Source organism: Lissotriton helveticus, chromosome 2_1 (assembly GCF_964261635.1).
Source record: "Lissotriton helveticus chromosome 2_1, aLisHel1.1, whole genome shotgun sequence".
Classification (NCBI taxonomy): Eukaryota; Metazoa; Chordata; class Amphibia; order Caudata; family Salamandridae; genus Lissotriton; species Lissotriton helveticus.
In genome coordinates, this window is record NC_136059.1 from 1,108,431,501 (window position 1) to 1,108,443,577 (window position 12,077).

The window sequence follows — 12,077 nt, forward strand, 5'->3', positions numbered from 1 at the left end:
GCGAAGTGCCCACACTTCCCAGCCCCTGAACCTTCCCGTGGCATCATATCAGTCACCCCTAAGGCAGGGTGCATTGTGTGTGTAAGGTAGGACATGGCTTGATATGTGTAGCATGTTCTGGAAGTGAATTACCTAATTTCGTTTTTCACTACTGCAAGGCTACTTGTTCTCCATTAGCTAGAATGGGCAGTTTGATTATTACATCTTATAATCCTAACTGACTGAGGGAACATGGTGGAAATTCGAGTTTAGTATGCCTGAACTCAGAATGATAAAATACATCTTTTAGCGAAGTTGGTTTTAACATTCTGTGTTTGAAAATACCACTTTTAGAAAGTAGGTATTTTCTTGCCTAAGCCTTCCAGTGTGCTCTGCTGTTGTGTATTGGCTGTCTGGGTTTAGAGGGGCAAGGCAGGCTGAGTCAGACCTGGGTTAAATAGAGAGATTTGCATTGAGTATTGGGGAGGGGTAGCTCCTTGACCTGAATAGGGCTGTGCATGGCAAGGTGAATGCTGGCTCCACCTCCTACTGTGCATCTGATAGGAGATCCCCTCTTTCTGAAGGGAAGAATGCAGCCTGGTAAACAAAGTGGTCCAGGATTGAGCAGAACTGGTTTTGGCTGGGTTTAGTGACTAGTGACTTTTTAGAACAAATACGTTTGGGGTATAAATATCTCTGCCTAAACCCCTACATTTTGTATTGCTCCTGGATGTCAAGAAGAACCTCTGTCCATGTAACTGAAGGAATCTGCAGGAGAGGACTGTCCTTGTGCTTTTGTGCTGTTTCTTGGATTGGCCTGCAGTAGTTTCTACTGGACTTGGAAGAAGAGGGAAAAGGCTTTGTGAGAACTTTTATTTCAACTTGCTAAAGCAATCACCCAAGGGCTAGAAGAGAGCTAGCCTCCTGCTGGAGTCTCAGGCACATCTGATTCCACCGCCAGCCTCCTGACTCCTCCCAGCGGGGATTTCTATCTGCAGGTGAAGCTCCTGTGAGTGCCAGGGCCTCTAGTTCTACTACAGAGAAGAGAGTGCTGAAATCGTCGCTCACGCCCGTTTGTGAGCCGCTGCAGCTGAAGAGCGCAAGGAAAATCACTGCGTTGCTGCCGCCGAGCGATCACAAACCAAAAATCATCGCATCGCACGCTTGCGGGCCACAAAGTGCTCGCTAACACCCAACGATCATCGCATCGCAGGTTTGCGGGCTGTCGAGGGCTCGCTAATCCCGGATCCTCGCATCACGACATCGCACTGCGGGCGCTTCCGTCATTTTCATCGCATCACACCCGGAGCGCCGCTCCCTCGCGGAGCGCCATTTCTTCTCATCGCAACAGGGTCGCACACGCAACAGGCTCGGCGCATCATCCTCCCTTGCGGCAAGGATTCAACGCATCGCTGGCCTCGCGTGAGGAAAATCATCGCTACAGCTTGTTTGCAACATTTTGTTTGTTTTGCTACGAAATCCAGGTACTTTGTAAGTAAAAGGGTCGCAGAGACCTCTGATTTGAACTGAACTCCTATTTGCACACTTTGAACTATTTTTACAGCATTTCAAGGTAACCCTATTGTACAGTATTGTGGCTTTTTATCGTTATTGGTCTTGTGTTAAGTCTATATATAAAGATACTTACTTTTTATAACTACTTGTGTGGTGTCCCTTTGTAGTGTTCTTCACTGTGTTACTGTGTATGATCATAAATGCTTCACACACTGCCTCTGAGATAAGCCTGAGTGAGTGAGTGAGGGACGATTTATATAGCGCAACTTAGCCCATGGGCATCAAGGCGCATAGAGATGGTATGGCTGTTTGAAAGAGGAGGAGAGGAGCGCCGGCTAAGGGTAGGCTTCTGTGAAAAACCAGGTCTTCAGTGCCTTTCGAAAATGAAGATAAGAATTTTGGACTTTGAGCTCAGCCGGAAGTGTGTTCCACATTTTCGGGGCGAGGGAGAAAAAAGCCCTCCCGCCCCATCTGGCTTTGGAGACTCGAGGGACAGAAAGAAGGTTTTTATTGGCCGAGCGAAGTGCCCTACCGGGAGCATAGAGGGACACAGGGGATCTAATGTCTTCAGCCTAGCTGCTTGTGCTACGTTACCACAGGGTTGAGCAGGGGTTATCGAAGAGTGTAGCCCCCCACTCTGACTTAGGAAGAAGGGTACCTACTTGGACAGTGGCCAGCCACTGCCAACTAGAGACCCCCATTTCTAACATCTACTTGGTGTCTAATTAGTTATAGTGCATCTAGGTCCGTCTTATGGGGGATCGAGTACAGGTGATGTTATTGCTGGTGTTTGTATGTCTTCTATATCTGCCAGTATGGCGTCCATGCCAATTTCTGTTTTTGTTGAATGAATTTGCTCTTTTGTATGTTTCAGATTTATTGTGGTTAATGAGCTACTGAAAAAGTATCCATGAAATACTCTCATTAGACCCGACCCCCTATGCTCAGCACTGCCCTCCTCTCACCAGTCCTTGCCATAGAGTTTTGTAGTGGGGCCCCAACTTAAAACATGCATTGGCAATGCCAGTAGGTCTTGCCTTTGGGACCTTATAATTTGTTTGTTATGCTTTACATTATCGTGGGTGAAAGCTAACATATTTATTAGGCACATTATGGAACTGCATTGAGAAGTACGTATTTAATGTGTTATTTTGTATCATTAAACTGCAGGGTACATATGAACAATAGTAATAATAGCATAGCAAATTAAACTGCCAGGGAAATAAACATAATTGGTGCACATAGACACGCAACAAACGCATCATCACTGAAATCCGTGCTCAAAGAGCTATCTACACATGATACACAGTGCCACTCAAACCAAAATTCAGAAATCATCATTAGTGCAAAGAGGCATTCACACAACACTGAAACAGGCGCACCAACACATAACTGACTGAAACAAAACACACACACCACACCACTCCACACCACACCACACACACCCCGTTACTGAGCAATACGGACACTAGCACAACACTACTGCCACAAGGAGCTACATAACCTCATGGGTGCACATAGAGAGCATTACAACAAACACAGCCTTCTGATACATGCACACACAGCTACAACACATACAGCGCCAGACACGCACCAGCACATCTACACCATCACTAATACAGAGAGTCACACAAACAACTTCAAAGGCACTGACACTCGTACACAAACATAGCTGACAGTTACACAAAGCATACACTGCATTATTGAGTTTTGTTTCATTTATTGTTTACACGCTCTCAACACTAATACATAGACCCGTGCAATGCACCTACACAAGTGTCACAGACACACCTACACACAGCATCTCCTACACCAACACATCATTGACACACAGCTACACAACACAGTGCTACTGAAACCGATACAACAATATGCTTACAGCATAACTGATCGTAACACACAATAACAGACACGCATGATATTATAACGAGCAATAAAACAGGTACTGCATCACCGACACACACCCAACACAGTACATTACACAAAACCACACAGTTACAGACCAGGACTCAATAAAACAGCCTCTTTGATACAAACACACCTGCACACTCACTATATAGCTGACAATGACACAAACTGCACACAGAGCAGAACCAAGGACAACAAGCACACATATAAACCTCAAGAGACACAGGCACAAAACACGAGCAGCGTCACTGACAGTAACACAATCACCATTCATTCGTCTTCACTGACAGCAACACACACCAAAGTATTACAGACTGCAACACTAATAAAAACACCCACAGCCTTCCCTATCATTAATGCGCATGCACAGAAACATACATACTAGCGCACATAGATTGCTGCGAAGACACAGACTCACACAGACAGCAACAAGCCAAATGCTTTACTGCCAACGCTAGGAACCCGGGCACAATTTAAATACCCATTTACAGCATCACTGAATAGCACAGACATCCATAAATGCACATGCTGCATCTTTGGCAATAACAGCAACACACTCAGGCACGCTGCTGCACCTAAGCCACAAAGAAGCACAAAGACCCCACAGTACACCTACTAACATACATAACTACTAATCGCACAGGAGCATTCCTTCCAGTAACATACACATACAGTAGTAATGTCAGTTAACACAAATCAGTACAACACCATTAAGATTACTAGCCTCACTTACATGTATATGCCAAGACCTGCACAGCATCATTGACAGTAACACGCACACCAACACTCGAAGCACCTCAAATAGAGACACACACGGGCAGCAACCCACGCCCGCCGTAACATAAACTCACAATAAAACATGTCATGGCAGAAAAAAACATGACTACACGTGCTGACACGCTTTAGTGGATAAGCAGGCAGGCACCGGAAGGCACACAAGTGCAAGAGGCTGCGCACACATGCGTCCCTTGTTCTGCACTCACATGGCGACCACACACAGTCTCACGCAGACATCGCAATAACCACACAGCGTGCAACCACAGAGAAGTGCACACATTCAGGTGTACAATATGACCGGTGCACAGTGAGTGAAACTGTAATCCTCATTTCAGTCGCAGTTGAAAGTAAAAACCCCAAAATATCACTATTCCACTCAAAGCAAAGAGAATTCCCCAGTGACGCGCAATCCGCTTCTAAACACAATCACGTATTAGAGTTCACTCTGCTCCCTGAGCCGGAATAAATCCCTTACTCCGCCAGAAAGGTAGACCTCCTGCGACCCCTACGCCAATCATCCTCTCTCCGGAGATGCCCAGACGGGAAGAAAGTGCGGAGGATGAATTACTCAAGCGGCGTTGGCAGCGAAAATTACAAACTGCTGCGACTCGTGTGTTTGTGTGTGTCGATGAAAAAGGCGTCAAAGGCATTGTAGAAGAAGCCGAGGGCAAGAGACTGCACTCTGGTCAAAGAAAAAGGCTGTTAATAAAGGGAAACACAAAGCGGCTCGAGTCAATGAGGGAGAGGCTGCAAGAGGGAGGAGAGAGACTGCGTGGGAGACAAGCGCGGCCACGGTAACTATAAACAGATGGCCACTGCGCTTGAAGTCCTGTGAAGTACTCTGGTGCAGTTTTAAACAAGCTCGACCATGCTAATGAGAAACAGATGGCCCTTGCATGCCGCTGCTCGCTCCGCCAAGGTGGATGCCAGCACGATTGCTTGAAAAGGGCAGACCAATTCCAAAAGGTTATCTCCTAGAGCAGCGCTGTGCTCTTCCTAGTAGAGACCTAAAAACTTTGCTTTAGGGAGCCTCAGAGAAAACAAGCTTGTAGTCCTCTGCTTTAGAATCTTGTACAGAGTGGTTATTGGGTTGATCTTGAAACCATTGTCTGGTTCACAAGTGGGTTCAATGTCACTATTTCTAGGATTAGCAAGAAGCAAAAGCAGAGAAATGAGTGGAGTTCACTCTGTGGCCTTTTAATGTTTGTAGCTCAGAGGCAAATCTTTCTGCTCTAAGTCAGAACGGACCAAGATTTTTTTGTTGCCTTCATTAGAATGCTGTCCTGGTTTTGAAACAGTGGTAAGCCCAATGGCAACAGGAACAGCTGTAGTGGGCCCCGGATTAGACTGACACTGCTGTTTCATTAGAATCCAGTTTTAGCCTTGCTGCATAGATTATTGTAGGGTCTTTAGTGCTGTGATCTCTCAGTTCAGGAGTCATGAGTGTTTCATGGTCTTGAAGCTTTTCACTAGAGCTTGTATCAAAAAGAGCTTACTTGTTTTTAGGTTTCGGCTCGTCGAAAGCTGCGCCGCGCAGCTTTTCGGCGCAGGGCGAAATCTTTTGAGTTACACTGTGTGCTTTAGTTCAGCCTCTCTTTTCCATTGGCTAGCTCCATAAATGGAGGCTAGCCATTGGAAGAGAGAACTGTCCGTCATTTCCCGAGGCGATTGGTGGGCGTTCCGCCGATTCTTTCCCTCTCCACAACGTCATGAAGACGTGGCCACTGTGGGCGTGTACTCCTTTTTTTTTTTTTTTTTACAACGATGTTTGTGTTCATTGTCCGTCTTGTCCCTGTTCCGCTGGCTGTTTCCTGACCACCCTCCCGCTGTCCGTGTGCCTGCCCGATGCCCCCCCCTGTCCGTGTGCCCCCCCGGTCCGTGTGCCCGTTAACCCGTCCCCCCCACCCCCCGCTGTCCGTGAGCCCGTTCACCCGCCCCCATCCTGCTGTCCGGCGCAATATGCTGCTAATGCTCGTTACACTTGTCCCCAAGTCTCCGCTGCACATGATTATTTTCTCCTTTAGTAGTGCTTGATGTAGCCCTGCTGAGCCCTGCTTGGGTGACATAGTGCTTTGAAGACAGCTTTAGTACATATGAGCGTGTTTTAGAATAAGAGGGATATACACCCGCGTGATCTCAAATCAAATCAAATAAGCTTTATTCGGTTTTTAGTTTAAAACCATAAAAGCAACAAGAAAAAATACATACATGCATAGATAACTCCTCATTTATTACAAGGTAAAAAGAAACCGACTATTAAGACAAGATTAAATCAATTTGACTAATCAACTAAACCATGTACGTGGATAATCAAGACTAATTAAACGTTAGAGGACTAATAGCATAGGGTACACGAAAACCCCTTTCACCAAGGTTTATGATTCGGGGCATCAGTCTTGGTGACGGATTGTGTCAGGGGCCGGGATAAAAATCATACAAGTCCCAGATACAAATGGGGCCATCTCCTTCTTTGGGCTGGGAAGATCGTAGGTAGGGGACAATGTTCCTATTCTTGAATTTAATTAAAATCAAATCCCCCGAGATGTCTTTTGGCTGCGTACCTAGCCACCCCACCCTCCTGACACTCAGGATTCCACCATCTAGGGCAGGTGGCAACGGTCTGTTGTGTTTTAGCCAGAAAATGGCTTTGTTTAGCAGGTCCTGGTGTGTTTCAAGTTTGCCCTGGCTAAGTACAGGAACCCCAGAGAGAACAGTCACGTAAGGAGCGGCTTCGGGAGGTAAATCAATGCGATGCCTTCTTTCTGGGGCGGTCCTGGGAGCTCTATGAGGTACGAATGCAGGCTTAAAAGTAGCGTTTGGACCACTTAGAATGGAAGTAGTAAAAAGGGGTTCAGGAATTTGAGCTTTCCTGCGTGCAGTGGACTTAGGCTTTTCGTTGTTGATAGAAGGAATAGGGCAATTGGGTATAGCAGTTTTTTCAGGTGGTAGATGTTTCCTTTTTATTGATTTTTCAATGCTGGTCAACCTGTCCCCTAGATCGTTAATTTTTGTGACCAGAGGTGATAGTGCAGATATTAGTAATTGCTCAATCTGAGCCAGTAAGGTCAATACAGTCATATATTCTATTTCCAGCCTTGTCCGACGTTAATATAGTTGGATTGGAGGGGGATGATGAGGGACTAGTGCACAGTTTGTCAGCATTGGATAGATTCTCATTGACATTATCTTTTTCCTCATCACGCTTCCTTGTACGGTTTAAGCCCCGGGACGGTGTGTAGACCTGAGAAACTGTTTTATTGGGGGATAAAGATATATCCTGTGAAGTGCAATTTAGTTGGTCAGCATCTCTACCCACTAAAGGGGGGGTTGATACGTCCGGGACATACTTTGTGCAACACAGGGCATTCAGCTCCTCCCAGATAGACATGATTAGTGGCAAGTAGAACTCCAAAATCGACAATGAACAGTACAATGCGAAGTTAGTAAGAAGTTAATGACGCCTCTATACCTCCTCCTTGGATGGAGCCAAGTGGGGTGGCCCGTCCCGTCCTCCTCTGGCCTCTGAGGGCTGTAGAGGGCCCGCCCTTTGCCCGGGCTTAGACCGGCGGTCCCGCTCGCTTCCCGCGGAGCGGAGCAGAGCGCTACTTTTAGGCGCCTCCTGGCGCTCCCGTGCTGTCAGGAAGCAGCGCCGCCGCTAAGGCTGCCGGGAGATGTAGTCCCGGGGCGGCGGCGCTGTAGGCTGCACAGATTGACTCCTGGCGGTGGCGGCTGCTGTGGGGGTCTCCTCGCCTCCCCCCTCCAAGTCTGTAAATATCCCCCGCGCTCCGCCGAGCAGAGCGCTGCTTTTAGGCACCTCCTGGCGCTCCCGTGCTGTCAGGAAGCAGCGCCGCCGCTAAGGCTGCCGGGAGATGTAGTCCCGTGGCGGCGGCACTGTAGGCTGCACAGATTGACTCCTGGCGGTGGTGGCTGCTGTGGGGGCCTCCTCGCCTCCCCCCTCCAAGTCTGTAAATATCCCCCGCGCTCCGCCGAGCAGAACGCTGCTTTTAGGCGCCTCCTGGCGCTCCCGTGCTGTCAGGAAGCAGCGCTGCCGCTAAGGCTGCCGGGAGATGTAGTCCCGGGGCGGCGGCGCTGTAGGCTGCACAGATTGACTCCTGGCGGTGGCGGCTGCTGTGGGGGCCTCCTCGCCTCCCCCCTCCAAGTCTGTAAATATCCCCCGCGCTCCGCCGAGCAGAGCGCTGCTTTTAGGCGCCTCCTGGCGCTCCCGTGCTGTCAGGAAGCAGCGCCGCCGCTAAGGCTGCCGGGAGATGTAGTCCCGGGGCGGCGGCGCTGTAGGCTGCACAGATTGACTCCTGGCGGTGGCGGCTGCTGTGGGGGCCTCCCCCCTCCAAGTCTGTAAATATCCCCCCGCGTGATCTCATCTATACACCTTTAGCGCCGATCCTTTACAGCGCATAGAAACCTTTCGTCAGTCTCGCCGCGATGAATCACTCCAGGCGCCTCCAGACACATTTCCTGCTCCTGGTGTGACCTTTGTCCACGGAGGTGCGGTGCCACCCTCCGGTGCCTCCAGCTGCCGCCGGGTGCAGGGCTTTGCAGGCTGAGCCCTGGGGGCTCACTCTGTGCTCCCCATCGGGAGTCGGCAGGTTGGTGTGTTTTATCCACGGGGGTTTGCGAGGGGCTCAGTGTGTGCTCGATGTGGCCCTGGCCGTGTGCTGCTGTAGGGCCGGGCTGTGGCTGGATAAAGGTCTGGCCGTGTGCTGATGTATGTCCTGGACTTGTGCTGATGGATGTCCTGGCCGTGTGCTCGCTGTAGGGTCTGGCCGTGTCCTCCCTGTAGGGTCTGGCCGTGTGCTGCTGTAGGGTCTGGCCGTGTGCTGCTGTAGGGTCTGGCCGTGTGCTGCTGTAGGGTCTGGCCGTGTGCTGCTGTAGGGTCTGGCCGTGTGCTGCTGTAGGGTCTGGCCGTGTGCTGCTGTAGGGTCTGGCCGTGTGCTGCTGTAGGGTCTGGCCGTGTGCTGCTGTAGGGTCTCGCCGTGTGCTGCTGTAGGGTCTCGCCGTGTGCTGCTGTAGGTCCTGGCCGTGTGCTGCAGTAGGGTCTGGCCGCGTGCTACTGCAGGCTCTGGCCGTGTGCTGCTGTAGGGCCTGGCCGCGTGCTACTGCAGGGTCTGGCCGTGTGCTGCTGTAGGCCTGTGTGTTGCTCCTGCGGCGCCTCCTCCTCGGGGGGGGGGGGGGGGGGGGGGGGAAGGATTGGGAAGGGGGGTATTGCTCCTTTGCCGGACCTGTGCTGGGGCTTCACACACAATTAATTCCTATCTTTGCTTTCCTCGCAAAGCAACCGATTTCAATAACTCCATTTATATATTTCTATATAACTAGTAATTTATATTTTAATACAATTACTATTATATATTTTAAATATGCTTCTATCCAAATACACACTTCATAAACTATACGATCTATGTGCCAGTTACAGTACCAGAAATAAATGTATTAAAAACAAGCACTGGCATAACCAATAGGTCTCGCCTTTGGGACCTTATAAGTGTTTAGCCATGCAACAGTTGGTGTTGTTGCATCAAGGATATTCTGCTGCATAACTAAATACTTTTAGGGTCCAAAAATCAAAACCTATTGGCTATGCTAATGCTTGTTCTTAATTTGTCTGCGTTTGTAGGTATGACAGACTAAAAATATTTCGGGGATATGTTATGTGACGCCACCTTCATTTTAATCAATGATGTCTGTTTGTAGGTCATATGTGATGCCATTCTTCATTTAAGCCCATTATTGCAGCAAATTTGCTTTGTGCCAATGTGCACCTTTCTTTTGAATTAGTTGTTTTTAATTTACATTATGAAAATTTGGAGCTGGAAAAGTACCCCAGCACTTCCCACGGCACAGACTTCACTGACGCCGGACTTCATTCAACTCCATAAAGCTGAGCCATACTGACTCTTATCGCTCAAAGCTTGAAAATAAGCCCGTTGCCCTTTCTCCTTACGTGCTCTGCACTTTGTAATGTTGTATAGGAAGCTGCATGTGCAAGCTCTTGATATTGGAGTGCTCGATACTTGTGTCTTCAATGTCGAATTGCTTACTGTATCGCGTATGTGTCACCATTTAGCCACAAACATAAATGTTTCAGCTTTGTATATTTGCATCAATAAATGTACAGATATTTCCACCATCCTTTTTATAAATCATATACGCTTTGTGCGAAAGTCCATCCCTGCGCCATGGCAGAAGCATCCGTGTTTCCTTTCAACAAATGGCTGCGTAGTCCTTTCGCTAAATGTCATTCACCCACCTTAATTTGTGTAGTTATTGGTACTGTGATAACTATATGTTTCTTCTTCAGGGATGCAGAAGACGCTGTATATGGGCGCGATGGCTACGACTGTGACTGCAGAGTGCTAGGGAGTGCAGAGTGACTGCAGAGTGCTAGGGAGTGACTAGAGAGTGCAGAGTGACTAGGGAGTGCAGAGTGCAAGGGAGTGCAGAGTGCAAGGGAGTGCAGAGTGCAAGGGAGTGCAGAGTGCAAGGGAGTGCAGAGTGCAAGGGAGTGCAGAGTGCAAGGGAGTGCAGAGTGCAAGGGAGTGCAGAGTGCAAGGGAGTGCAGAGTGCAAGGGAGTGCAAGGAGTGCAAGGGAGTGCAAGGGAGTGCAAGGAGTGCAAGGGAGTGCAAGGAGTGCAAGGGAGTGACTAGGGAGTGCAGAGTGACTAGGGAGTGCAGAGTGACTAGGGAGTGCAGAGTGGCTAGGGAGTGCAGAGTGGCTAGGGAGTGCAGAGTGGCTAGGGAGTGCAGAGTGGCTAGGGAGTGCAGAGTGGCTAGGGAGTGCAGAGTGGCTAGGGAGTGCAGAGTGGCTAGGGAGTGCAGAGTGGCTAGGGAGTGCAGAGTGGCTAGGGAGTGCAGAGTGGCTAGGGAGTGCAGAGTGGCTAGGGAGTGCAGAGTGCAAGGGAGTGCTAGGGAGTGCAGAGTGCTAGGGAGTGCAGAGTGACTAGGGAGTTCAGAGTGACTAGGGAGTTCAGAGTGACTAGGGAGTTCAGAGTGGCTAGGGAGTGCAGAGTGGCTAGGGAGTGCAGAGTGGCTAGGGAGTGCAGAGTGGCTAGGGAGTGCAGAGTGCAAGGGAGTGCTAGGGAGTGCAGAGTGCTAGGGAGTGCAGAGTGACTGCAGAGTGACTAGGGAGTTCAGAGTGCTAGGGAGTTCAGAGTGACTAGGGAGTGCAGAGTGACTAGGGAGTGCAGAGTGACTGCAGAGTGACTAGGGAGTGCAGAGTGACTAGGGAGTGCAGAGTGACTAGGGAGTGCAGAGTGGCTAGGGAGTGCAGAGTGGCTAGGGAGTGCATAGTGGCTAGGGAGTGCATAGTGGCTAGGGAGTGCAGAGTGGCTAGGGAGTGCATAGTGGCTAGGGAGTGCATAGTGGCTAGGGAGTGCATAGTGGCTAGGGAGTGCATAGTGGCTAGGGAGTGCATAGTGGCTAGGGAGTGCATAGTGCTAGGGAGTGCAAGGGAGTGCTAGGGAGTGCAAGGGAGTGCTAGGGAGTGCAGAGTGCTAGGGAGTGCAGAGTGCTAGGGAGTGCAGAGTGCTAGGGAGTGCAGAGTGCTAGGGAGTGCAGAGTGCTAGGGAGTGCAGAGTGCTAGGGAGTGCAGAGTGCTAGGGAGTGCAGAGTGCTAGGGAGTGCAGAGTGCTAGGGAGTGCAGAGTGCTAGGGAGTGCAGAGTGCTAGGGAGTGCAGAGTGCTAGGGAGTGCAGAGTGCTAGGGAGTGCAGAGTGCTAGGGAGTGCAGAGTGCTAGGGAGTGCAGAGTGCTAGGGAGTGCAGAGTGCTAGGGAGTGCAGAGTGCTAGGGAGTGCAGAGTGCTAGGGAGTGCAGAGTGGCTAGGGAGTGCAGGGTGGCTAGGGAGTGCAGGGTGGCTAGGGAGTGCAGGGTGGCTAGGGAGTGCA

The 12,077-nt window shown here is 49.8% G+C and overlaps 1 protein-coding gene across 1 annotated transcript in view; it reads left to right on the forward strand.

Annotated features, from left to right (window-relative positions):
* Nucleotides 1–12,077, forward strand: part of BRD10 (bromodomain containing 10) — a 428,998-nt gene that overhangs the window by 50,450 nt on the left and 366,471 nt on the right. The gene's annotated exons all lie outside the window — the stretch shown is intronic.